General features: G+C 43.7%; 1 protein-coding gene and 1 long non-coding RNA gene across 3 annotated transcripts in view; both read left to right on the top strand.

Moving 5' to 3' along the window:
* The window catches only part of LOC110203608 (membrane cofactor protein-like), a 237841-nt gene that overhangs the window by 66230 nt on the left and 146185 nt on the right, over window positions 1–25426 (top strand).
* Window positions 9510–10847, top strand: LOC144457802 (uncharacterized). 2 transcript variants are annotated; one of them, XR_013487316.1, is made up of 3 exons: window positions 9510–9912; window positions 10193–10279; window positions 10578–10847. It is a non-coding gene; the product is annotated as an uncharacterized LOC144457802 (long non-coding RNA). The 2 variants fall into 2 exon arrangements; XR_013487315.1 differs by lacking the exon at window positions 9510–9912 and having other exon boundaries at window positions 9922–10279.

Genomic DNA, 25426 nt, shown 5'->3' on the forward strand with positions numbered 1-25426 from the left:
TTTAACATCCAGTGACTACATGCTTGGTTATCAGACATGACTCATGCCTGGAATCAAATAGAGCTAAGGAAGTTCTTTCCTTCTGATATGATATATGACCTTGTCCCTCTGGAACATCTCTGAGTTATCATAATATGATGCAAGTATGAATAGCTTACAGTTTTAACTTACATTCATGGCCAAATAATAATATAGGGATATCATCCCCCTAAAGAGGAAATGTTTAGACAAAATAACAAGACAAAGATGTAATGTGATAGATGTCTAATTAAATAGGATAGCAAATTTTGAGAAAAGCAACAGGATTAAGCTGATTCCTCTAAGAATTATATACAGATGTATATGATTGACTTCCAAAATGTATCTATCATGGAAATCCAAGCTTTAAGCATGTTTAGGTAAGAAGATCTCAAATTTGGATTTTTACACAAAAATTGTATAGGATAGTGGTAAAAGTAAGAGAAATTATTTCTCCTTTATTAAAGTGTCTGGTAATTTTAAAAGGCAGGAGAGCTCATTTTATGGTTGGACCCTTCACATTTTAAACAATTCTTATACCAGGTATAGGATGTAGGTAAGAACAGAAAGCAGCAGATAATATAAAAAATGAGAACCAAATTTTAGTGACTGTACTAATTTACACTAAAACAGAATTATCTGGGAAATTCTAAATCTAAACCAGAGAAGCATAGCTCGCTTTTTGAACTGCCTATGAATTAAACCTATTGTACATGAGCAAGGAACTTAATGTTAGTTCACATTGGTAATAATGATTGTATTGCTTTGTATGATTCATGTTTAAGTTTTCTTGGTTATCTCGGTTACATGTAAATCTCTCTTCTCAAAACTAGTCTATTGTGAGCTCTCTGACTAGTTTAATTTGTACCTGACTTAATGTAATTACATGATTTTGTGAATTATGAGAAAACTTTGTTGCATTGAACCTAGCCTTGTGTGGCTGGGAAACTGAACCATCTCTATGTGCCTTTAACTAAAGACTTATGTTATATTATTTTCTCTCAATTACCAACTCATACATCTTCTAAAAGCCCCTAGCAGGTCTATGTGACTACTCCCATAGCTGCCTACTTCTGGATGTGGACTCCGGGATCATCTGAAGATGCCTGCTCCAAGTGGAGATCTCTTTCCATCCCTTGAAGAAGAGGAAAGTTTTTTTCCCCACACCTTTCTTGGTCTACAGGTGAAACCTTCAGCTTACCTTTGACCAAAAGGAGGAAATGATAATCATTTAAGATCAATTGAGCCCCAATAAGGGCCAAAAACCTGAATTAATCTTTTTCTCTCTGACTGAACTAAAAACACCCCTTCCTGTGTCAGCAAATTCCAGGACCAGATTGAACTGACCAGCATTCTTCCTGTTCGTTATCACTAAGCCCAGGATGTCTGGGACCAGACACTCTCTTAAATAATGGGACTCTTCTTATCTTGGTCTATAATTTCACTTGACACTTTTACATTTCCTATTTTATTGTATTTATAACCTATTCAATTAAGAAAATTCATTTTCCATGCTATATTGTTTAAAAAAAACATGGAGTCTGATCACTCTAAACTGTATAAAACCTCTCTCATTTTGCTTAATCTCTGAGTCAGAATCACATTCTGGCTTCCATGTACATGACTCGCTAGCTGAAAAGGGAATAAACTATATAATCACGTATCACCTAACTTGTTTGCCTTCTTTAACTAAACTTTCAGGTCGACAGTGTGTATATATGTGTATCTACCTATATATATATTTGAAGTGTACACGCACTTGGGATTCATGATTTTTTAAAATTCTGGTGTGGTACAGAATGTAACTTTCCTATTATTGTGTGTCTGTGTGTATACACATATGTAGGAATAAACCCATCGGGCTTTGGTCAACCCCCGCCCCTGCCCCCAATGTCATAATCCCGTAAATGGGACTCCTTTGGGGTTATGATTGGTGTGTGAGAAATGCCTCTTAAGTCTTCCAGGGGACAAATACACCAAATCCCACTCTTCAGTCTGCCACCTTATTCTTTTTCTCTTTTTGGATTCCAAGGTCGTGAATAAAATCACCTCCCAAATTACATAAAATGCAAACATTCACCACTAATTCACTAGCTTTGAGCCCATGCCCCGGGGGAGTGAGGTGGTAAACTAGAGGAAATCTCTTTCTTTTCCTTTGTCTCAGACCCCAGACTCAAAGCTTAGAGGAACATCGGTTGCTGCCTACATAATTGATTAACAGTAACAAGCAGTGCAGTGTATTTAAGCGATGTCTCATCTGTGAGAAAAGTCCCAGCCAGAGACCCCTCCGTTCTGGAACAGCAGAACGGGGAATTTGCTGACTGAGACTCTCAGCAGGAACTGCTGGCTTCTCCAAGCTCTCCCAAATCTTGGTAACAGATTTCTCAGAGTGACATTTTACTTCGTTCTCCTGATAATTCCATTAACTGATAATCTCTCCTCAGAACAGAATAGCTTTGTGGACATGAAAGTCACAGTTAAGTCAGTTCCCTCAAAGTGTCTGTCTAGACTACAAGCCTGTCAGGGGGCATTCTTTCATGACAGCTGACTGTCCCAAGTCTCTTCAGAAATGCATTTTGGCTCTTGGTGCCTCTCAAAGACTCCTGCAAAGATAATCACTAATTTGTCTGGCTTAAGGTTCCTTTTGTTAAAGGCTCAGTAACTATATCTAGAGTCTCTGCAAGAAGGGCCATGCAAGTTGGAAGTTACTTAATGTTACAAACGCATATTACGTATACTTTGAAAGAAATGACTAGGGGACATAATTCAATCTATACCTCACCAATTTGGACCAATGCAATAGAAGGGAGGAGTTTTCCTTTGAATTACAAATCTTCTTGCATTAAATGTATGTAACAAAGTTCTGTTTTGAAGGACAATTAGTAACTCCAGCTAAGCTAGGAAAGAATGCTGTTATGTATCAATAAGCACTAACTTGTATGTAAAGGAGTGCTTCAGTATTTCTTGTAATCTTACTTGTGCTATTCATGAAGAATATGAGAGTTCTGCATTCGTGATGTCAGGAACTGGCTTTGTCTTTTTCACATTCAGGTTTTTAGGAATGCCTTACTAAAGTAAAGGAGGAGATAACCTATTTAAAACTGGGTAGATGACTCTTGAAACAGATTTTTCTGCAAAATAAATTAAACTGATTTCTGTGGAGGTTTCTTTAAACCTAATTTTGGTGTTTATTTTAAATATATCCTCTTATGCAGGTACTTATGAAATTCTCTATTGTATGTGTAATATATATATATATATTTTTGCTAAAGCTTCTTGGATATCTTTAAAACTGTAACTTAGGATTAAATGTAATTTTCCTCGTACACATGTACTTTCAAATAGCTAGGGAAATCGGTTTTATATGAACGTTGGCTATTCATCAACAACTTGTGCCTTCTCTGTTAAGAATTTGTGGGAAAAGGAAGGTCTTCCTACTTGAATAAAAATTACAGATGATGTCCTTGAAAAGGATGGCAAGATGGCCACCCAGGATGTATGAATTGTTGTAAACTGAATAAAAATATAATTCTAACTTTATCTGAATAGGCTTTTTTTTTTTTGGTTTTCATTTTGGTTTTTTGCTGAATTGCAAAGATCTTGGTGGACTTTCTCCAGTATTAGGACACGTAGGATTGGTGAAGAAAAGCCAGAATTAGCCATGACTTGTTTCATTATGAGTAAGTGATGAGCTATACAAACCTCATATTCCAGACAGTTCAAATATGGCATGAATGAAAGCTGCTCCCAAAGTTTTCACTATTACTCAGGATTCCTATAATTTCATTGTACTCCTTTAAGATTCTTTTTAAAAGGCCTATTGGCTGATCCCTTTATATGTATTCAATGAGGCTTAACTTTTTTTTTTACACTCTTCTAGATTTATGTCTACAACCCTTTTGAAACTTGAGAAACTAGTTGGTAATTTAATATTTATGGTGTCATAGCATTTTACTTTAAAAGAATCATTTCTTCCATAAAGTTGGTAACCTCCCCCCTTCCTTAATTTGGGAATATTCTATATTACTTGTCAGTGTCCGTCCTTCTGCAAAACCAGCCACTGACAATTCAACTCAAGTTAAAAAGGCAGTAATTACTCAAATATCTAGAGTGAAGATTTCCAGACACATTTTCCAGCAAAGGTTGGAGACCCACTTGTCAGCTTTGCAGGGGTTTCATTTAGGTACAGATTCACTAGATCAGGAATTCTTAACCTGGCCTTCACAGACCTGGAGAATTTCAGAAAGGCCCATAAACTTGGTTGTGGAAAAATAATTACATCTGTATTTTGATATTTTGATTGGTTTCTTTTGCAATCCTAGGTATTTTATACATTTAAAATACTTCAGAAAAGGGGTCCATGGCACACAAAAAAAGGTTAACACTTCACACCCCCCACCCCTCCATCTACATTGTCACTTGAAGTTCCTTTCCACATAGGATTCTGTGAAAACCTTCCTATCTTGGGCCCTCTAGTGGCAAGGCCACCACAAACCACGTGGACATCACACTGTGAGTGACTTTAAAGGATCAACTCCCCAGACTGCCAGGAAAGGGAGGAAGAAATTAAGAGGGAAATTGGCCTTGTATGTCAGACTAACAGAAGAATTGTAAGTTTAAAGCCTTATTTTATAGGTGAGGAAACTGAGGGCCAGAGAAGTTTAAATGAGTTACCCAGAGTCACACAGTGTCCAAGGTGGAATTTGAATCTAGGTCTTCCCAATTTCAAGTCCAGTGCTCTTATCCACTATACCCCTTAGCCGTATATACAATGTATATAGACTAGTTTACTTTCCCAGTTTTGTTTGTCCTGTCCTTTATGCCTTCTTATTCTCAACCTCATGGAATTGAATGGGAAGGAGAAGTTGAAAAATAGACATGACAAGCAATGCAGAAAAAAATTTATTAGTGCATTTAACCTTATTATAGATTTAATCGTTTTATAGCACCTCAAAATTACAAAGAAAAGGCAAAACAGGACTGGAATCAAATCACGTGGATTCATTCACCTGTCCAAAGAGCATTTATCCATTAGGTTGTCTCTTACCTCTGAGTTTCAGAAGCTTCAATGCAGTTGCAGTTGGTTACTAAGAAGTGTGCTCTTTTTTCCCCCATGATTTGTGCTACGACTAACCAATCAGCCTTGCATAGCGTTCCAGGACTGCTGCTTTTCCCCCTACATCATAACCGATTTCAAATGGTGCTAGACAAAAACAGACTCTGAACACCAAGAGAAATCGGTCAGCCTGTGTAAGAGAGAGGTCCAGTAGGATTTGTGGAATTCTGCTGTATTATAACAATGGCTGACATCTTTGCATGTACAAATAACCTCAAATTTTCAAGCAAGTAATAAACAGTTTTTGCCCAGGGGTGCTACAGCTACCCTTCTCATTATTCCAGAAAAACACATCACCACTCAATTGAAGACTAAAATCATGACATTCATTAACCAAGAAGTGTTTATTTTATGAAACTACGAGGACCCTACCACGCTTGGGCAGGACTGTTAACTAACATTCAAAAAGAGTATTATCATATTTATAAAATACTGTCATACATCCTCACAACAACCCTGTGAGGTAGGTAGGTGGTAAGTATAATATCCATTTTGTTTTGTTTTGGGTTTTCTTTTTTTTTTTTGCTAGGCAGTGAGGTTAAGTGACTTGCCCAGGGTCATACAGCTAGTAAGTGTTATGTGTCTGCACCTGGATTTGAACTCAGGTCCTCCTGAATCCAGGGCCGGTGCTCTATCCACTGTGCCACCTCGCTGCCCCTATAATTTCCATTTTGAAGAAAAGAAAACAGACTCAGAGCCTTTGACTAGTCCAAGCTCACACTGCTAGTAACTGGTTGAGATTAGAACCTCAGGTCTTGAGATCCCCCATCCAGTGTTTTGATTTGTTTTTGTTTTTGTTTTTTCAACTGACCTATGCAAAACTGGCCTCAGTTCCTCATAGCATTATCATTGGAGTTAATACCTTGAACGTGGTCCTACCCTTTAATTTGATTTTTATGACAATTATCCTCTTGTGGAGGGAGTCTTTTCCCAGTCCAAATGGCAGATCTAAAAAGCAGATGAGCCACTAAAATGTCTCTGTATGTCCTTCCCTTGCTGCAATTCTTACTCCTAAAACACTGATTTCAAATGGTGCTAGATACAGAGATGGAAAAATCTAAGCCACCATGTGAAACCAGCTTCCAGAAGAAGAGCAACATCCTGAAGAGGGGGAAGCCTCAGTCTCTGTTCTGAGATGGAAGGTCTTCTTCCTCCTCCACTGGTGACAAAAGGTGCAATTATGATCATGGCACAGAAGGAGACAGAGTTAACATAATGGCGACTAGAACAATGCAGAAACCACCCTCCTATTTTCTAAGAGGTGGCAACACAAACCCCTTTCTGTATTAACTTTATACTATCAGACCAAAAGAGATCAGATTAATCATGTTGTTGTAGACATAAACAGGAGTTAAAAGCTCTTATTGCAATGCACCATTAGCTCTCATATGACAAGGACATTTTCCCCACCTACACCAGCATTTTGCCTCCTTCCATTGAAGGAGATTTAGCACCCACCTGTGGTTTCTTCTCCAGCCTGTGCAGGAACCATTGACAGTTTTAGTTGAGGAGCCCATCTCACGTATAATGTAGATGGGGGGATTTTCCTGGTTTGCCTGTAAATGGGCCTCCCAAAGGATTTTTCTAAATCAGGCCATATGCCATGCATTAATTCTCCCCATACTTCCCCTTCCTTCCCCTTTCTACCTAGATCAGGGGTTCTTTAAGTGTGGTCTGTGAACTTTAAAAAAAACTATTTTGACAGTTTTAATAATAGATAGAATTTGTTTCCATTTTAATCCTATTTTAATTTCATGTTGGGCATTTGAAAACATGATTCTGAAAAAGGGTTCACAAACTTCACCTAACCACCAAGAGTCCATCACATAGAAAGGATTAAGAATCCTTCACCAAATGAAATTCTCTGTCACTCTCAAATCACCAGGCTAAGAAAACAGACACACGGGCTTATTCAGAGTTATTTTTTGGGACACCAAATCCAAAGGGAATAGAAGAGGAGGCAAAATATATTACGTTTGCTAATTCTCATTAGGCGAAGGGCCTAAGGTACCTTCTTGTCACTGCTGGGAAACATCATCTTACATTTTGGAAACAATTTGTTGATTAGAATCTCACCTCTGCAAAAACTTTGTGTTTTGAGAAGGCAGTGGCATTGCTTCCATCAAGCCTGAATCTCTCTACTAATCTCCTAATTTGCAGGCAACAACAACCAAAAAAACACCTTCCTGGTGGTATTCAAGATTAAACATGCTCCCTTCAGAGACATGGGGATTATGGAGACTACACAGCCCGGGCTCCCTGCTTTATAAAGCCTTCTCTGCCCATGGTTGAGGTGACCCTGACACTAACCTCTTCAATATTACCATCCTATCACAAAGTTGTCATTGACTCCAGCCTTCCCAGAGCCACAGCCAACCAAGCTATACTGTCTCCCCATGTTAAATTTAACAGTTATTTACATGCCTACTGTGTGCAAGGCACTAAGGCACTGCGCATACAAGGACCAAAACAGTAGCCCCTGATCTCAAGAGCTTTATATCTTTACTCAAATAGTTGGGCTTTTTTCCCCAATGCCTTAGAATACGGCCAAGAAGAATTGACCTGGGCTGGGAAAGGGCATTCCAGGGATTAACCAAACCAACCACCGACCAAGGAGGTGGTGGGGCTCTCTCAAAACATCCTCCTGGGTGATGTCAACCAAAATAAGAAGAGTGAGTGGGCAGGAATAGGGAGGGGAGGGGTTTTATCTGTATTGTCTTTAAGGAAAAGCCAAGTCAGGGTTGGGACCAAATAGGCTTGGAGATCTTGACCAGACTAAAAGGGTGGACCCTAGCTATAGAATCAATGTGGTCTAGTGTCTTTGCTCATGATATGGCCTTCAAGTTCTTTTGGTGAGTAGGGACTGTGCCTCCTCAGAGTGCCAAGCACAGTGCTAGGCACACAGCAAGTCCTTCATAAATACTTGGTTAAGAAGAAAATGGAGACATTGCAGGAAATGTGGGGAGGGAGGAAAGGGAGGTGGAGGAATCCTCATACTTGAATGCCAAAACAAATACACAGTGCAGATGTGTATTGGACACGTCTGGCTAGCCACTCACTATAGTAAGCTGCAAGTGCCCATACTGTGGCCATCCTCCCTGGGCCGAAACAAGAGACTTTGATCTAGTTCATTGTGGAGGCTCTTACCCAGGCAGCAGCTTTTCCATCCGGTTCTTGCCTCTCGTGCTGAGTCACAGCTACTTAACGTGAGTGATTGATGTGAAAAGCAAAACAAAACAAAAAAGTCCTGCTTCCGGCCAGTCCATCAGGAGGCCAGGCAGGAAACCCTGCTTCTTGCCATTGGCAGAGAGGCTTTTGGTGTGCCTGGTTGTGAAGAGGAAGGGTGAAATGAGGGGCCTTTGGGTCAAAACCGGAGGACCAAGCTCTGCTTTGCAGCACACCCTGGCTTCAGGCCCCTGCTAACAATTCAGAACACACGCTGCCATTCACCCCAAGTTGTCCTTCTGAAGAAGGGGAGGCCCGGACAATTCATTTGGCACTCACAGCTAGCTTGCTTTGAACTGTGATTCAGTGGGAAACAAACCATTTTGCACTGGCATGTTACCCTAAGAAAGCCTTTATGTGGCTTTCACCTACTGTAGGAACCATACAGAGAGAAGTCATGCTTGCCTTTTCTAGGAAGCAGTGACTGCCAAGGCCTCCATCAGTGTGCAAGGAGCCTTCATGCAGGCTGGTCACAGGCCACAACAACTCACAAAGACCAATTACAAAATATAAAAGGAGTTGTAGGCTAAATCAGCGGAAGAAGGTCCTACACCCATGAAATTACTAAGTGAGGATCCCTAAAACCAGCTGTTTTTTGGTTTCCCTAAGGGCAGCAAGGGGGAAGGCCTATGCTTCTAGGATACTAGTTCCTAAAGAGGTTTTCATTGGTGTTTTTTTTTTCCCCCCAGAATGGTAAACAAACTGTTAGAGCCCCATGGTAGGCCCTTAATTAACATCAGACTCAAATATGGGGGATGGGGAAGTAATTTTGGAATTCTTAGTGGTCTACATTGGCGCCCCCAATTTAGGGGGGGACCCCATGGGCCCACCATGCTTAAGATGATGTGAGGCAGGCTCTCCTAGGGGGATGGCTTGGTTCTGACAGACCAAGCTAAGTGACCCCTTCTTAAGGCGCCATTCCCAAGAAGAGAACAGGCATGTGTATGTGCATGCACATATGCACACACGAGTTCACCGTAGCCATTTCTTGTACGTGTACACACACACACACACGCTCCCCAAACAGTTTTGTTCTTCAAAGTTCAGGTCCAAATTGTCAAACACACACCAAAGAATCACCAACATCCTCTTTGGGGTAAGCTATTTCAGTTGGGGGAAGGTAGATTCAAAAGTGAAACTGGCTGTGGGTGAAATCTAACAGTTTGAGGGGTTGGGGGTGATGTCAGGAGAAGCACTAAAGGGAGGAGAATAATGAGGCCCTCCTCTCCGCTGTCCTCCACCTCCATGTGCCTATGCTTGGTCCTCAATGGCCCCTGAGCTGGGGGGGAGCACCCTTCCCTTCCCCCCACCCTCATCCCCCGCCCCCATCCACGGCCCAAGAGATGGCCAGCACACTCTGTCTCCAACCAGGGACTCTACTGCTGGGTACCTGCAGAAGAGCTGGGGAACTGCTGGAAGGAGCCCATGTCTTTGCCTCCCCTTCACCCTTACGTTTTCAGGAGTCGGCCAGGTGTCAATGTCCCCAGCACAGCTTCAACTTCTTCCGGACAACTCCAGAGCCCTGTGTCTTGAAGGAAAGGGCATTCTGACAGGTCAGATGTTCTCCCCACTGTCTCTAATACAATCCCCTCCTGCCCACCTTCTTTCTTGTACTGGGAGGTACTGGGCATGTTAACTAACCTCAGACTAGCAGTTCTGCCCACTGCCTGGGCACACACCTGGCAGACAGCACACGAAGCTGGGCACGCCCTGTGACGTTGTTCCACTTTCCTCTTTAGGGGGGAAGAAGGGACGGGGCTGGGCCAGTCATGGGGCAGGTTCTGAGCTCAGCGCCAACTTTCAAGCATACCCTCTTGCCTACTTCCCCTACAGCATGATATGGCTAGAAGCTGGACCCGGGCTGCCCACCAGCCCCACTTTGTTATCGGGACCTGTCTCTGAGTCTTATGACCAGGAACAGTAAGTGGGGGAGGGAGGGGTGAAGGAGGAAGTTTCACAGTCTGGTACATTCCCATGGGGGGGCGGGAGAGAGAGAGGAAAGGGGGGGAAAAGAGAAGGGGGAGGGGGAAGGAAAGGAAGGAAGGAGAGAAAGAGGGGAGGGGAGGGAGGGGAGAGGGAGAAGGAGAGAGAGAGACAAGGAGGAAGGGAATGAGGGGGAGAGAAGTGGAGAGAGAAAGAGAGAGACATACATAGACACTTCTCTTTAATGAACTCTGATGTCTCCCCTTTCATTTCTTTTTCTTTCCCCTCCTGTCAGGAATGACGATTGCTGGTGGGGGCGGGTGCCCAGGTACCAAGCCAACTGGGCTCTCGCCCGGCTCTATCCCAGGCCTGGCAATCTCCCTCTGGCCGTTACCCATCATGCACTTCTGCCTCTTTCGGGGAGACCTCGCCCTCTTGTTTTCAAAGTTTTATAACAGTACTGTTTGTTGTGGAGCAGATTAAATTCTTTAGAGGTTGGGGGGGTGGCTGGAGAAGAGTGAGAAAGTCTACTGGAGCCAAGAGATTAAATTAATTCCTTTCTCAACGCAGAGTTCACCTGTCTTGGAAAGGGACCAGCGGCCAGGAACATGTGTTCTCTCTCTCTCTCTCTCTCTCTCTGCCCTCTACCCTCATGCCCTCCTTCTCTTCCTGTCCTGGGGAGGCACTCTGAGTCTGGCAAGGACATGCCTGGTTGCATGATCAAGGGCTGGGGCTTTAATGGTCAATGAGCCAGGGTTCGAGACAAAATGAAAGCAACTGAAGAGAACAGGAATGGAGAAACTGACCTGTCCCTCCCCCCTCCCCATGACCAGCTGAAGATCACTGAACCCTGTGAAAATGCCCCAGGTACTCCTATCCTGACGATGGGATTGCTCATCTTCCCCAAGGCTTTGCACCTTGGTCCTGGACCATCCTGAGGTCCTATGGGCAGCACCTTGGAGCTCAGTCTGGGCAGACAGCTTCTGAAATGAGCTCTGGCTTATATATAAAACTTTTTTTAAAGGTTAAGTGACTCAACACATTTTCATAAAAATGTGCCCTAATGCACATTAATCAGTATAATGCAATGTGCTGAATATATGATGAATGAATTATGAGAAGTGCATATGTAAGCTGTTCTCTACACACAAACATGAGGGGAAGCAAGGGCTGGTGGACAGAACACTGGCCTCAGTCAGGAAAACCTAGGTTCAACTCGCCTCTGACACATACTGGTGTGACACTTGGCAAATCACTTCACCCTTCCATGCCTTAGTACAGAAATGGGGAATGTGTGGCCTGCAGGCCCCACCTAAAGACCTACAGACTGAATGTTCTCTAGACCAATGATATCATTGCCCCCAAACTTAACCACATATCTATCCACACACAGCCTGCCCCTATGCATATATCTCTATCAACTTACATGCACATGTCAGAGGAAGCTCACATGGCTGTGGGTGTGTGGTCTATGAATGGAGCGGGAGAAAAATAAAGAGTCAGGAAAGACAGATTGTGGGAAGAACTTTAGATTTTGAGCCCAAAGAGCTGGGTTTCAGGTCCGGCTCTGCTACCCAGGCAAGCCACGACCTCTCTGAGCCTCAATCTTCTCATTTTTAAAAATGGATGGGAAGGAATACACTTTTGGAAACTTTACAGCACTACAGAACTGTGAGCTATCCTAATCACTGTCCACTAAAACCCTGTTGGCTCCTTTCCTACACTTTCTAGTAGCCTAGGAGGGAAACACCAAAGGCAGAGAGAAGTATGCCACTGCCCCGCCCCCTGATCCCCTGGTGATAGAATGCAATGGAGAAGCATCTATTAGGCCTTTATAATGTGTTGTGCATTACGGTAAACATAAAAAAGCAAAGACAGTCCCTGCTTTCAAGTAGTTCACACAAACAACAGATTTTGCTCTTCTATTAAAATCTATACTTACCTGTAGCCTTATTGATGTTTTCAGTCTCTGAACCCTCCAGTTCATATCTAAGAAATACGCACACACACTTCCTGTTCCCCAGGTGAGGCCTCACCTTAAACTGCTAATACTCATCCACCAGTACCCAAGCCATTTCAGCTGGAGAGACGGTCATTTCCCTGTAGATCTCTACCTTATCTGCAGGTAGGGCTACAAGGCAGATGGGGGATGCCCTTCATCCCTCCAACCTTCAAAAATCATCTCTGGATAATGGTGCCAGGCTCACACCTTCCACTGTGTCAGGCCACAGAGCTCCCTCCCACACATCTTCAGAATCCCTGGCTGTGGGGGAGGTGGGCAGTGCCCAGGCCTGTGGCTACAGGTCCCACCCAGCCTGAGGCTCCTTCCTGGGAGGGATTGGTGGGAACATGCCCTCTTGGGCCTTTTTCTTTTTTTTTTTTTTTTGCCCTCATAAAAAAAGCTATTTCTGGGGCAAGTTCCAGGAGCCCACACAGTCAGGTTAGGGGGTGGGTTGCCAGGACAAAGCTATTTACAACAACACAAGCCTCTTAGCTCAGCAGCTACAGCAGAGAACAAAGAGAAGCCCAGAAGCAGAAAGGGGGTGAGTGCCACGGTACCCCTATAGTACTACAGCGATCTGAAAATATGGCAGTCATAGAACTACGCCAGGGCCAAAAAAGGCTCTTGAAAAGTCACTTACACCTAGCACTCCACTTCCATAAATCCCTAGCCTGAAGTCAACTCTGATAAATCAGCCCCTTCTTCTAGAAAACCCCAGCTACTGTCTACTGATCTAGTTTCTCCTGATCTGATCAGGAAGTTCTGCCCAATGTCTAACTGAAATCCACTACACTGCAGCCTTCTGCCTATCTACCTCCACGAGCTGCTCCTTGTCCCCCATGGAGCATCCCCTCAGAGACTGGAGGGCTGCTGCTTAGCACATAAGAACAGTATTTCAAGAGACTCACTGAGAGGTCACTAAGAAGAGAAGCCCCACCTCCCTTCTCACCTTCCCCAGCCTCACAGAGTCACTGAGCACCACCAGTGGACTCCTCTGTGAAAGGAAATTGCTTTAACCCCACTTCTTACTGCACATTTGAAAACAAAACTTCACCAGGAAACTCAGACAACAGGAACCAAATGCAACCCTTCAGTCTAGGTCATCCCAAAGACTCAGCAAAGCAATGTTCCTTCCACGGTAGTTATTTCTGTCACTCCATCCCCATGAAAGTCCCACCAGCTCACAGTTCCTCTATCACCCAAACCCATAATGGTCAAGAATGCAAGCTGACAACAAGTAGGGCTTTATAAACTCTCTCTCTCTATCTCTCTATCTCTCTATCTCTGTCTCTCTCTCTTCCTCCCCCTCACCCCCCCCCAAGCCCAGGCCCAAAAAGCAGGGATTCTGTCACTCAAAATCCATATTTAAATGAGCCCCAAAACAGAACTCTTAAATAATAATAATTCCTTCAGGGATCTATGATTTAATTGGCGTGGTTGCACCCTCCAAGGAAGCAGATGGCGACCTCTCCACACCTTAGCAGACATAGTCTATTTGCTTCTGTAGCCAAAAGAATTCATCACCTAGTGACCAGCCTTCTGGTTGACCAGCCTCTCAGCACTTCTCCAAGCTGATCTTTGGAAGACAGCCATATAGACCTTCACAAGGCCCAATTAAATATAACGTTTTGAGACTTGGATGGATCTCTGAGCTCAACAGTCTAACTCCCTCATCAGGGCAGAGTGAGGACCCCTCCACACCTCTTCCTCCTGTGTCATTCATTCTCATTCTGTCTTTCCAAGTCACTCAAGGAAGATCCAGCCAATGAACTGGAGACTACCTTTAGATAATCTTCAGTGGACCTGTGACCTCATCAATGTGGTTACTTCCCCCAACTTTGAATGCCATCACTTTCCTGTAATCCATGTCAACCCCATAAATCTCCCTCACCCTTACCTTCCCAAAGAAGAAGATCTTGGTTATTACTTGCCAAGAAAAAAACAGCCCATTCCTCATGAGCTCCCTTTCTCCCCTATTCTATGTTTCAAAAGTTGGTCCATTCTTCTCTTCTTGGAAACCATTTCCTCTCCATGGGTTTTGATGATAATGTTCTCTCCTTATTCTCCTACCTGTCAAACCACTCCTTTTAAATCACTTTGCTTGGGCAGCTAGGTGGCGCAGTGGATAGAGCACCGGCCCTGAATTCAGAAGGACCTGAGTTCAAATCCAGCCTCAGACACATAACACTTACTAGCTGTGTGGCCCTGGGCAAGTCACTTAATCCCACTGCCTAGCCAAAAAAAAAAAATCACTTTGCTCCACCAACTTTGCCTAGTATATCTTAAGCCTCTATTGAAGGCCCTCTTCTTTTCTCTCTTTATGTACTATATTGGTGAGCTTATCAGCTCTCCTGGAATCCAATATCATCCCCCTGCAGAAGCCTCTCACATCAGTATATCCAGCACTAACCTCTCTTCTGAGCTCCAAGCCTGTTTTACTAACTGCTTGTTGGACACCTCCAAGTGGATGTCTCATAGGCCTCTCAAACTCAACTTGCCCCAAACAGAACTCATTATCTTTCCCCTTACACCTAGCCATCCTCCCTGTCTCTTCACAACTTGGGAGTCACCCTTGACTCTTCCTCTTCCTTCACTCCCTATACTCAATCAGTTGCAAAGTCTGTTGATTCTACCTCTTCTACATTTCTTAGATCACCACCCTAGTTCAGGCAGTCATCATTTTCTGCCTAGACTACTGCAACAGTCTCCTAATGGAACTTGCAGTTTCCAATCTCTCCCCTCTCTAATCCACTCTCTACATAACTGCCAAAATAAATTCTCCAAACCCTAACTCTGATCATGTGACTCCCTTGCCCAAAAACTGTCAGGGGCTCCTTATTATCCCTAGGATGAAATACAAATTCTTCCCCTTGGTATTTAACATCCTACATAATATGGCTCCCATCTACCTTTTCAGGACGAGTTTACTCTCCTCCACACCCTCTTGGTTCCAGCCAAACTGGCCGACCTCCTGTTCCCTGGAGTGGGCCCTTCCATCTCTCACCTCCGTGTCTTTGCGACTTTCCCCTCTTCACCTCCCCTTGTTAGAATCTCTAGCTTCCTTTGAGGTTCAGCTCACTGACCCTTTTCTACAAGAAACCTTCTTGATCTCTTTAACTGTTGATTTTCTCTTCTCCCTTCATCCCAAACAATCATCTCTATATTTATATTTACATGTTGTATCCCACCCCCACCTCAGTTGAAAGTTATGTTTCCTGAGGATGGGGACCATTTTCCATTTTGACTTTGACTCCTCAGCACCAATCAGTGTCCTTGCACACAGTAGGTGCCTAACAAATGCTTACTGGTTTAGACCAGAAATCTTCCACAGGGATTGCTTACCTTCAGATGGATACCAACAGAGCCAGCAGACTGCACACTGGTTCTCTCTCACTCTCCACATGATTGGCCCACTTTCTCTGGTTATCCATCTTCCCGACAACATTCCTTATGCCTATTCTCTTGCACAACTCATGTCTGGTGACACGTTGCAGCCAACTCAAGTTGCCCACCATTACTTCTCCATTGCCCTTGGCATGACCCGCAGCTTTCGTTCTACAGAGACTTGGTGTTCCATGACTCATTGCCACATGGCATCCTTGGACAACTGTTGTTAGAAGAGGCCTTTGTTTCAGACCCATCGAGCCTATAAATCCATTCAAACCCATGAATAACAGCATACATTCTCTTAAAGAGTAAATCAATGAAAGCAAATGCCCTTCCCCATCATTATGGAAACACTATTGACCTGAACAGAGCATATTTAAATTAATTCCAGTTGTAGTAGTGAAAGTGCTCAAGAGGCCACATAGATCATTTGCAAACCTGAGTATGTGACCTAACTGTCAGGGGCTAATGGGTATCTGTGTCAGGTGGTAGAGTAGATAGAGTGATGAGATCAAATCCTGCCTCAGACAGTTAGTGGCTGTGGGGCCCTGAGTAAGTCACAACCTCTCTGGGCCTCTGCATCATCTTCTATAAAATATGAGGACTGAACTCAAAGACCCCCAACATCCCTTCCAAGATCTATACCTATGATTCTATGAGTCTATTCCTAAAAAGTTCAGAAAAGCAAAATCTACCAGAGGCCTGAAGACTTCAGAGATAGCACCTCCTACATGGTGTGTTAGTATACTGTTCCTTATTCAGGGAAAATGAAAGTACAAGAAAATATCCCCTTCAGTATCTTACTGCTTACCTTCTCAATAGGTGGGGAAGGGAGAGGATTTGGAACTCAGAATTTAAAAAACGAACGTAAAAAATTAAATTAAAAGATAATTTTTAAAAAGAAAATATCCCTTTTAGGTATGTAGTTTAATTTAATAAATTGAAGCACTCTCAAAAATATAATTGTGATACTGAAGGTGGTGCATTAGGTAAGATGTTTGTTGGCTGACTCCAATAACCGACAACTTGGAAGTATGTTAGGGGAGATTCACAGCTTCATTTACCTTACTTAAGACAAGACACATATCTCAAAGGACTCCCCTACGATGTTTTAAATAGCATTTAATAAATAAACACCCAACTGAATGGAATCCTTTCCTAATGGGAATGAGCTTGGGCTAATTCTGTGTCTTCAGGAGCTTCAGCAGTGAGCACAGTCTCTCAGTGGTAAGATTCTACCATGGGCAGCCAATCCTCCCAGTATTAAACATGCAAAGCTAAATGCATCTTAACTTTGCCTCATGCCAACTGTGCAACTTAGTTGAGTAGGGAAAAGGCAAAACCACTAGAGGAAAAGAATATTACAACCTGGCTCCCCCAGCTAAGAAATAAAACTCCAGTTCTAACCTGCCCAGATGGTCAGAGCAGCACAGAATGTCTGAGCCAGAAGGGCTAATTTAGAGAGAATTAGTCTAAATCCTTCCTCTGCAAAGGAGAAAACCAAAGTCTGGGGGGAGGACAGAAGGACTTGTCCAAGGTCATGCAGCTAGTTTGTGGCCAAACTGGCCCAGTCCAGTACAGCTCCTCTCACCTATCCTGAGCTCAAAAGAGAAACTCACAGGTTATAATCATAACCTGGTAAATGTCTCCAATACAGGCAGACAGATGGTTTCTAGAGAAATTTGCTTCAGGAATTCAAAAGATCAGTGATTTAATCAGTTCATTCCAATCCAATAAGAATTTAGTCAGTGGCTAATATGTGCAAAGAACTGTGCTGGTCCTGGAGACAGAAAGATAGAATGAAAAAGGATGGCCTGCCTCACCTCCCCCCTCCCCATCTCTCACACACATCATCGTCAATATGACATCATCTATCATCGCATATATATGTATATATACATATACATATATATAATATATTCAAAGTTTTCAAAGTAATTATAGAGTATGTATGTATGTATATATCTTTAAGGTTTTCAAAGTATTTTACATGTTATCACATGTGTATATCTCATGCATATAATCTCATACAGGTACCTGTAGATACATCTATGTCAGCTATTATTATTATAGAAATACGAGTTATTATTATTATTAGAGGAGAGTTTTAATGGTGGCAGCTAACTGGAGACATGGCTTTTGAAATACCACATTCATTCTTCAGAGAAGCTTTTGCAGGCCCCCTGACCCCCAGGGCTCCTGCCCACAACCTTTGAGACGGCAGGGCAGTGGCAGCAGTACACCACTAGGGGGCCACACTATCCCACCTTCCAAGACACCACTGGGGAAGACCAGTCAATGGTCCTTTCCACATTTTCCCCCAAGAGTGGTTTAAAACCAAAAAACTGAAGCGGTTATGGTGGCTGTTGGTAGGTTGGTTTTTCCCCCGTGGATGGGATCATAGATGGGCTCTGAGGTTGGACTAAAAGAGAAAACTTCCTGAGGACTAGGGCAGGTGACTCTGCAAGGAGGCACATCCTCTCTGGGAATAGACTCAGAAATGCCTTCTCTGAACTCTCTGTCCAGCATCCACAGGAATCTCCATCCAACAACCCAATATTCTCTTCCATGGGCCCTAAAAAAGACCCATCTTCCTAGGCTACTGGTACTCCCTAGCCATCTCCCTTTCCCTAAACTCACCACCCAGGAGGGTGTCATGAAGAGGAGTGGGTGGCCTCTATTAATTTAGTTAAACAAGCAATTTCCAGTTTTGAGAGTCTGTGATTCTGCAATTTCAGGAAGACCTGAGTTTGAATCCTACCTTAGACACTAGCTATGTGACCATGGATAGGTCTTTTTACAGCCTCAGTTTCCTTACCTGCAAAATGTGAATAATGATAGCACTTACCTCCTAGGGTTTTTGTGAGGATGTGTAAACTGCTTTATAAACTTTAAAACATGATACAAATGCTAATTATTATTATTATTCTTTACTGGGCATCTAAATGGTGCCATGAGTTACATGTGAGAAGCATGAAACAAGGTCTTCATCATGACGAGCTTATGAAAAATGAGACTCCTAATAAATCAAGCAATTGGGCAACAATGTGAGGGACCATAAAGGAAAGGAGGCATAGTCAAGAAAGAGCTGGTCTTGAAGCCAAAAAAACCTAGGTTCCAGTCCTGTCTCCCATACATATGGGCTGTGTGATCCTGGGAAAATTATTTACTTTCTCAAGTTTCTAGGTCAGCGGTGTCAAACTCTCCAGCAGAAACAGGGGCCACTAAACCTTTCATAACGATCCCTGTGGGTCGCTTATTGACTTAGTTCAAAAATCTAATACCATTTTTGTGGTATTTTTAAATTTATTTTATCAATTATTCCCCAATTATATTTTAATCAGGCTCCCTGAACTGGAGAGTATTGTGGTGGGTCACATATTTGACAACTATGCTCTAGGGCATTCTCTTAAGAGAGAAAGGAGGAGGCTTTTTCCCTACCTGAGAGTTCCCTGTACCAATGAAATCATCCTCTGTTCTATAAAAGGCTGTTTAATCAGCTGCTAAATTGTGTGAATGTGGAGGCTACTCAGGGCTACTGGGTAGCAAGTGGCAAACTTGAATTTGAGTCCCAGTCCCTATCACTTACTCCTTAATGAACACTTCCAGCGGTCTTCAGTCTCCCTGAGACTCAGTTTCTTCCTCTATAAAATGGAGGGGGGCAAACTAGCTGATCTTTAAGGTCCCTTTCATCTCTATACCCTGTGGTCCTGTACTGTACCCCAGCTGTACTCCTGAACTAGTAGTAACCTGCCCCCCAGTTCTAGGGACTGTGCCAGCCCCATTCTGGCCCTTCCCCTGCCACATCCTGAAAGACTCCTTCAAGGATGTTTTCCCCCTCCATCTCCGCCACCAGGTAGAACTATCCTTGCCCTAGCCCAGAGAGCTGGAGGGTTTTATTCAGAGAGTTCCCCAGGGTCCCTCAGCCTGGTGGCCCCAGTCCCCCCTCATCTGGGAGTCCTTCCTTTCAGCCAGTCCAAATTTCACATGCTATGACCCAGGTCCGTTTCCCCTCATTCTGTATTTCAGATAAGTCATGCCTTTCTTCATAAAAAGTTCCCATGGCTGCCCTGCCCCTCGACTGCCCCTGTGACCCTTCCTCAGCCACAGTGCCAACCTCTGACGTCAGTCATCCTGGCCTGAGTGGGCAGCCAGTTTGTCAGGGATGGGGATCCCAGAAATGAAACAATTCAAGGCTCAACTCAAGTTCAGCCTGACCTGCCTCTGCCTTGGAGGAAACAAATCCCGAGCTAGCTGCCCACACCCTGAGCCACGCACACATGACATGTCCCACCCTCAATCACCAATGACACTGTTCTACCTTGACCTTTATGACCCCCCCCAACGTCAGGGTAATGGTCACAGTCCTCCCCATGCTACCACCCCCACCTGCTCAGGTGAGAATCCCTTGGCACCTGTACTATCAGGATAATCAATCCACAGGCATCTGGGTCAGCCAGAGCTGAGCTGTGAGGCCTGTGGCCTGTGGGTGCATTCTTCACCAATGACTTGGCAAAGGCCGAACCCAAATGTTTCCCTGCCCTGACAAGTGTAAAGTTCTTACTGGCCATGCCGACGCTGGGGCGGGGAGGAAGCTGGGGTGTCTGGGGGTGGGGCCTTAAAAATCTAACAGAGGCAGCTGCGGCTGTCCTTGATTCACTGCCTGACCTTCAGTAAGTCATTTCACCCCTGTAGGCCTGAGGTTCCTGACTAGGACATGAAAAGAATCAGACCCACCCCTCCTGTTACAAATAATAAGTCCCATGAGTTCAGTGTGGGGTAGTGTAAAGAACCCTGCAGTTTGGAGTCAGAGGACATTGGTAAGAACCCTAGTTGTGTGTCATCTTGGGCAGGTCAATTAACTTCTCTGGACCTCAGTTTCCTTGTGTGAAAATGAAGGGGCTGGACCCTTTCAGTCTTAAATCTATAATCCTATTTTCTTGGGACTAGATGAGTTCTAAAGCTTCTTTCAGGGCAAAGTCTATGATCCTGCTTTGTATTCTGGAGCAGAAATGAGGGTCCAGGTATTACTACAGCAGCCCCCCTGGCTGACCCAGGCCAGCAAGTCCCTACATAACTGATCCTGTGTTTCACCTGGGCCCCTCTCTCACTCTGGAGGTTCCTGGACAGTTTAGGTGCCTCTTCTCCGTGGTCACGCTACTCTGTCCTTGGGGACCTGACTCACAGCTAAATGTCCTTCAGGTGACAGCTCTCCTCCCTCTGGGCAACGTCTCAGCCCTTACAAGCTAGAAAGCTTTTCCCAGATTGTAATCTAGCCTGAGATTTCCTTCACTTCAGCCCATTTTGAGTCTTTCTTGGCCTCTGTTCCTCTGTCTTTCCTCTCCAAACCTCGAAATCCCCACCCCCATTTCAGAGTTTCATGCCTTGTTCATGGACCCTATATCTACACTTCCTTATTGCTTCAGAAAGACAAATTGTCTCTCCCTCTCTTCTCTCTCTCCCTTTTATGTCTCATCTCTATTTCTGTCTCCCTCTATCTCCCTCTCCCTCTCTCCTTTTTCCTCTCCTCTCCCTTATCTTTCTTTTGTCTCTCCCCATCTCTCTTTTCCTTCTCCTCTCTCTCTCCCTCTCTCTCTGTCTCTCTCAGCAGTGGCCACACTGTTGGTACTGCACATACTCACCCCATACCTTCTCCCCTCTACCGTGCTGGGGCAGCTGGGAGACAGCCTGGTCCCCCAGATTCACCCACTCTATCTCCCTACGAGACATTTGCTTTGGGTCCCCTGCACAGGCCCTAGGGCTAGAGACCACATTATTCCTCAGGACCCTAATGACCTCTCTTTGCACAATTCTGTGAGGAGGAAACCGAACCAGGCCCCAAACTCATTTGCTGCAGACTCCTGAAGCCCAAGAAAAGAAAAGCAAAATTAAGGGACCCTATGGTCACCTGTATGCAAATGGCAAGAGGTGGCCTCTGCATCTCTGGGAAACACAGCAGGAGGGAGAAAGCAATCAGTATCAAGCAGACAGAGCATGTCCTGTTGCCTCTGAACCAAGGCTCAGTCCTGCCATGGTGGCCTCTCCCCTGGCCAGGGCCAAGATCCCTACTGAACATTTCACAATACCATCCAGCCTGTGGTTGCCTAGAACCGTGACTAACTCTCAAGGGGAGACCAGTCAAGTCCACAATGCACAGACATTCCTTCCTCTTCTGAGCCAAACCCCAGGCTCAGACACCATCCCCTCCCTTCTTCCTCCAACCAGCACCTCATGGATCCATAAGCCCTCAGCCGGACCCTAGAGGAAACCCAAACAATGTCTTCAAGGCTCCTAGCCTTTGGGGTGAAAAAGGCAAAAAGAAAGTGCCAGATTTTTCTGGGGTCAACCTCAGTTAATGCTTCTAATAAGACTCTTCTCTTATCAATGTGCTCCAAGAAGGATGAAAGGTAAGACAGCTCCAGACTCTGGGATCCCATAACAGAAGTGGGAGAAGGGGAAGTCATTGGTCTGGAGGTGGAGAACTGGGAGGACATGCAGATGGAGTGGAGTGATGGGAGCATGATTAGAGGAAAAAAAGTAGAAGCACCAGGGTGATACCGGAAATGCCAGCAGAGACAATGGCACTCCCTCCCCACATTCCAACTCTGCCAAGGGTGAGGCCCTATCCACAGGGACAGCCAGCTGCCCACTGGGCTAACCCAGACATCCCCAAAAGCTCCATTTCCCATTGGGAGCTTCAGACACATCTGCCCTCAGCCCCACCCAAGGCTCCCCGGTTCCTACCTAGCCCAGGGCAGGCCCCACTGGAGGCATCTTCAGGGGCTCGGGTTGCTTCCACGCTTGCATGTTCCTGGCTAAGGCTTAGTTACTCTCAGAGAGAATTTCATTTCAAAAAGCCCCAACCACCTAGATCTAGGAGAAACTCCTTTCTGCCAAGTTCTTTGTCTATGAGTGTGTTGGGTAAGGGGGAGGCAGGGCAGTGGGGTTGGGGGGAGTGGATGAAGAAAGGAATATGAGTGAATATAAAAAGCAGGGTTCCTGAAACCTATTCCTAATCCTCCTCCTGGGAGGATCTCAAAGCCCCTCACAGAGCTCAGACCCCACAAAGACTAAGGTCTCAGACAAGCTATGTCAGAGGGGAAAATGTTCCAAGGCAGGCAAAGTGGGGACAGATCAGCCCAACAGAAGCTGGGGAGTGCCTGGGGTGGGGGGAGCCATCAGATCAAGGGCTCAGTGCTCTTACAGTATCTTCTCACAGTATCCAAAAGCACTATCAAAAGACAAGGCACGACTATTTTCTTGACGCAGACGGATTTGGTGTGGCTAATTAAAACAGGTCCTATTGGCCAAGTACATTACATTTGAATGGGACATCCCACTGAAGACTTCTCAGTGTAATTAAGGTAATGAGTTCAGAAGGTAGTGTGAGAAATGAACTCTCAGAAGTGAAGGCTCCTCAAAGGGTCAAATAATTCTTGATTATTACTTTCAAAATCCTCCCCCACTTAGACCATATTTTTAAGCATTTAACTGAAAGAATAAGCCCTGCTCCACCCCCAGCCTGAGCTTCTGGCCTCTTTCCTTGTCTTTGAATTTCGGGTCTGGAATGTAAGCCTCACCTCCCAGTTAAGAGGATAGGAAGAAACTTTCGAGCTTAGAATGTAAGCCCACCTCCAGTTAAGGGGTAAGGGATAGTGGTAGATGGAAATTTGTTTGCATGGTGGGCAGAGATTTGCTTTCATAAGGCAGCCCCTGTTACTCTGGGTCTCTCTCTCTCCAAGTGTATCAAAGGAGCAGACAGCCATCTCGAGAGATTGTAATAAAGGTAACCTTTGCTTTCCACCTTGAGAAGTCTCTGAGTTTAATTTGGGTTGGGTTCGCTGTCCCACATAGCTTTGGAGGTCCCACGGAGACTTTTTGCCCATCTGTGAGGCAGACTATCTTCTGGATCCTGGGGGTCAGGGTGCCCTTGGAGATTTCTCCAGTACCCCTCAGACCCAGATTTAGGGAGTCTCCCTCCATTTGGGTAAGGTGTCAAAGAGAGACACTCAAGGGGGAAAGTAAAGTCTGGGCAGCTACAAGATTGTGTGAAGCTGGCCAGCCATAGTGAATAGAGTGAAATAAAGTGAAGAATCAGATCAGTCACGTGAGTTGTATGCATACAGCCCGACAAAAGCAGCTCTCAAATGTCCACTTTATTCATTATCCCCCTTCCCTGACCTGGAGGGAAGGCGATGACCCTCAGCTAAATTAACTAATTGCTAAGTCTCTGACTTGGGGCTGGGGGAGACCCCGCCCAATTAAATTCCAGGGACACTGAGAGAGCATTCAGGTGACTGTAAGGGGGGAGGACGACCTCTTCTGTTAGTTAATCCATTGAGTCACTGAGTCGGAGAGAAGAGCAATCTCTCTCAGCCAAATTCATTTGTGTAATTGCCTATAGGTAACAAAATTATGGGCAAAGCGCAGTCTGAAGTAGTAAACCAGAAGCTGCCATTTGATATTCTGGAAGATAGTCTTTTAGGGAGTAGACTCCAAGATTGGAACAAACTACCAAAATAAAAACGGAAAGATAAAAAAAATTTTTTTTTGATTAAATATGATGTGAGGACTCCGCAGCAATTTGTTGTACGTCTGTTTTGTGTTCCTGTTTGTATCGGTGGTGTGAATGAGAGTGAATAGATGATTTGAAAGTAAAAGGTTTGGAAACTTTTGGAATAAATAAATAAATACAATTTTTTGGGTAAGACCAGTGAATTGTTCAGAATGCATAGTGAGGTTGTAAAAGCAGTGCAGGAAGAGAGAGGGAGGGCCCTATTCAATTATCTATAGAGGGTTACGTCCTGTTCAAAGTGCTGAAGCCTGAGATTTTCAGGAGGGAGGTTCCATCTGATAAGCCTCTAAGAAGCAGAGGACACTTTTTTCTTAGTTCCCTTAAGGAAGTAGGAAAGAAAAGGAGGATTTAGAGCAGGAATTGTCACCACGTGTCTTTTCAAGGGAATATGTAAATTTGTGGAGGATATTTCCTTTTAAAGGGCCAAGAGTATTGTATTTAAAACAAGAATGTTTTTTAATTGTTTATTATTAATGATTATAAATTCAGATCTGATTGGATTTAAGTATACTGTTTAAAAAAATGGTTGTTATGAGATGTGGCATTATTAGTTAATGTAATTGTTGAAAGTACTAAGAATAATAAGATTGATAATTTTCTACTTGTGATAATCTGGAAATGCAACTGATGTTATCTGAAGTTTATAGTTTAAGTTATTACTATGTTTTTAAATTGTATTGTATTTCTAAAATTCTTAAATTGTAAAATTTGAGGAACCACTGTGAGGTAGAAATGGTGTTTAGATAACTCTTGAATGGTCTTTTAGTGATAAAGATGAGATAATTTGAAACTGTTAAATACCTAGTGAGGTATATTTGATTATAAGACTATGATAGGAGATTTTCATTTAAAATATTGACTATTATAAAAAAATACATATATATGGTGGTTTAAAGTTATAGTTTCAACATATCAGTGATGAGATGAATTATTCTCTCTTCAAAGTGATTGGGAGTGCATTCATCTAAATTGATAATGGGTTATTTCAAAGTTTATTACAATTTTGGGAATAATTTTATAATGTATGCCCTGTGATACAAACATATTTTACTGTAAAAAAGTAATTGTATTAGTTACATTGTTGGAAGGGCAATTTAGTTTATAACCCAGAATGTTAAATTAAGAATTATGCCTTCAGAGAAGAAAAAAAAAAGGAATGAATGGGGGCTGTTGGGACATT

This window comes from Phascolarctos cinereus, unplaced genomic scaffold (genome assembly GCF_003287225.1).
Source record: "Phascolarctos cinereus isolate Bilbo 61053 unplaced genomic scaffold, phaCin_HiC Scaffold_5;HRSCAF=322, whole genome shotgun sequence".
Taxonomy (NCBI): Eukaryota; Metazoa; Chordata; class Mammalia; order Diprotodontia; family Phascolarctidae; genus Phascolarctos; species Phascolarctos cinereus.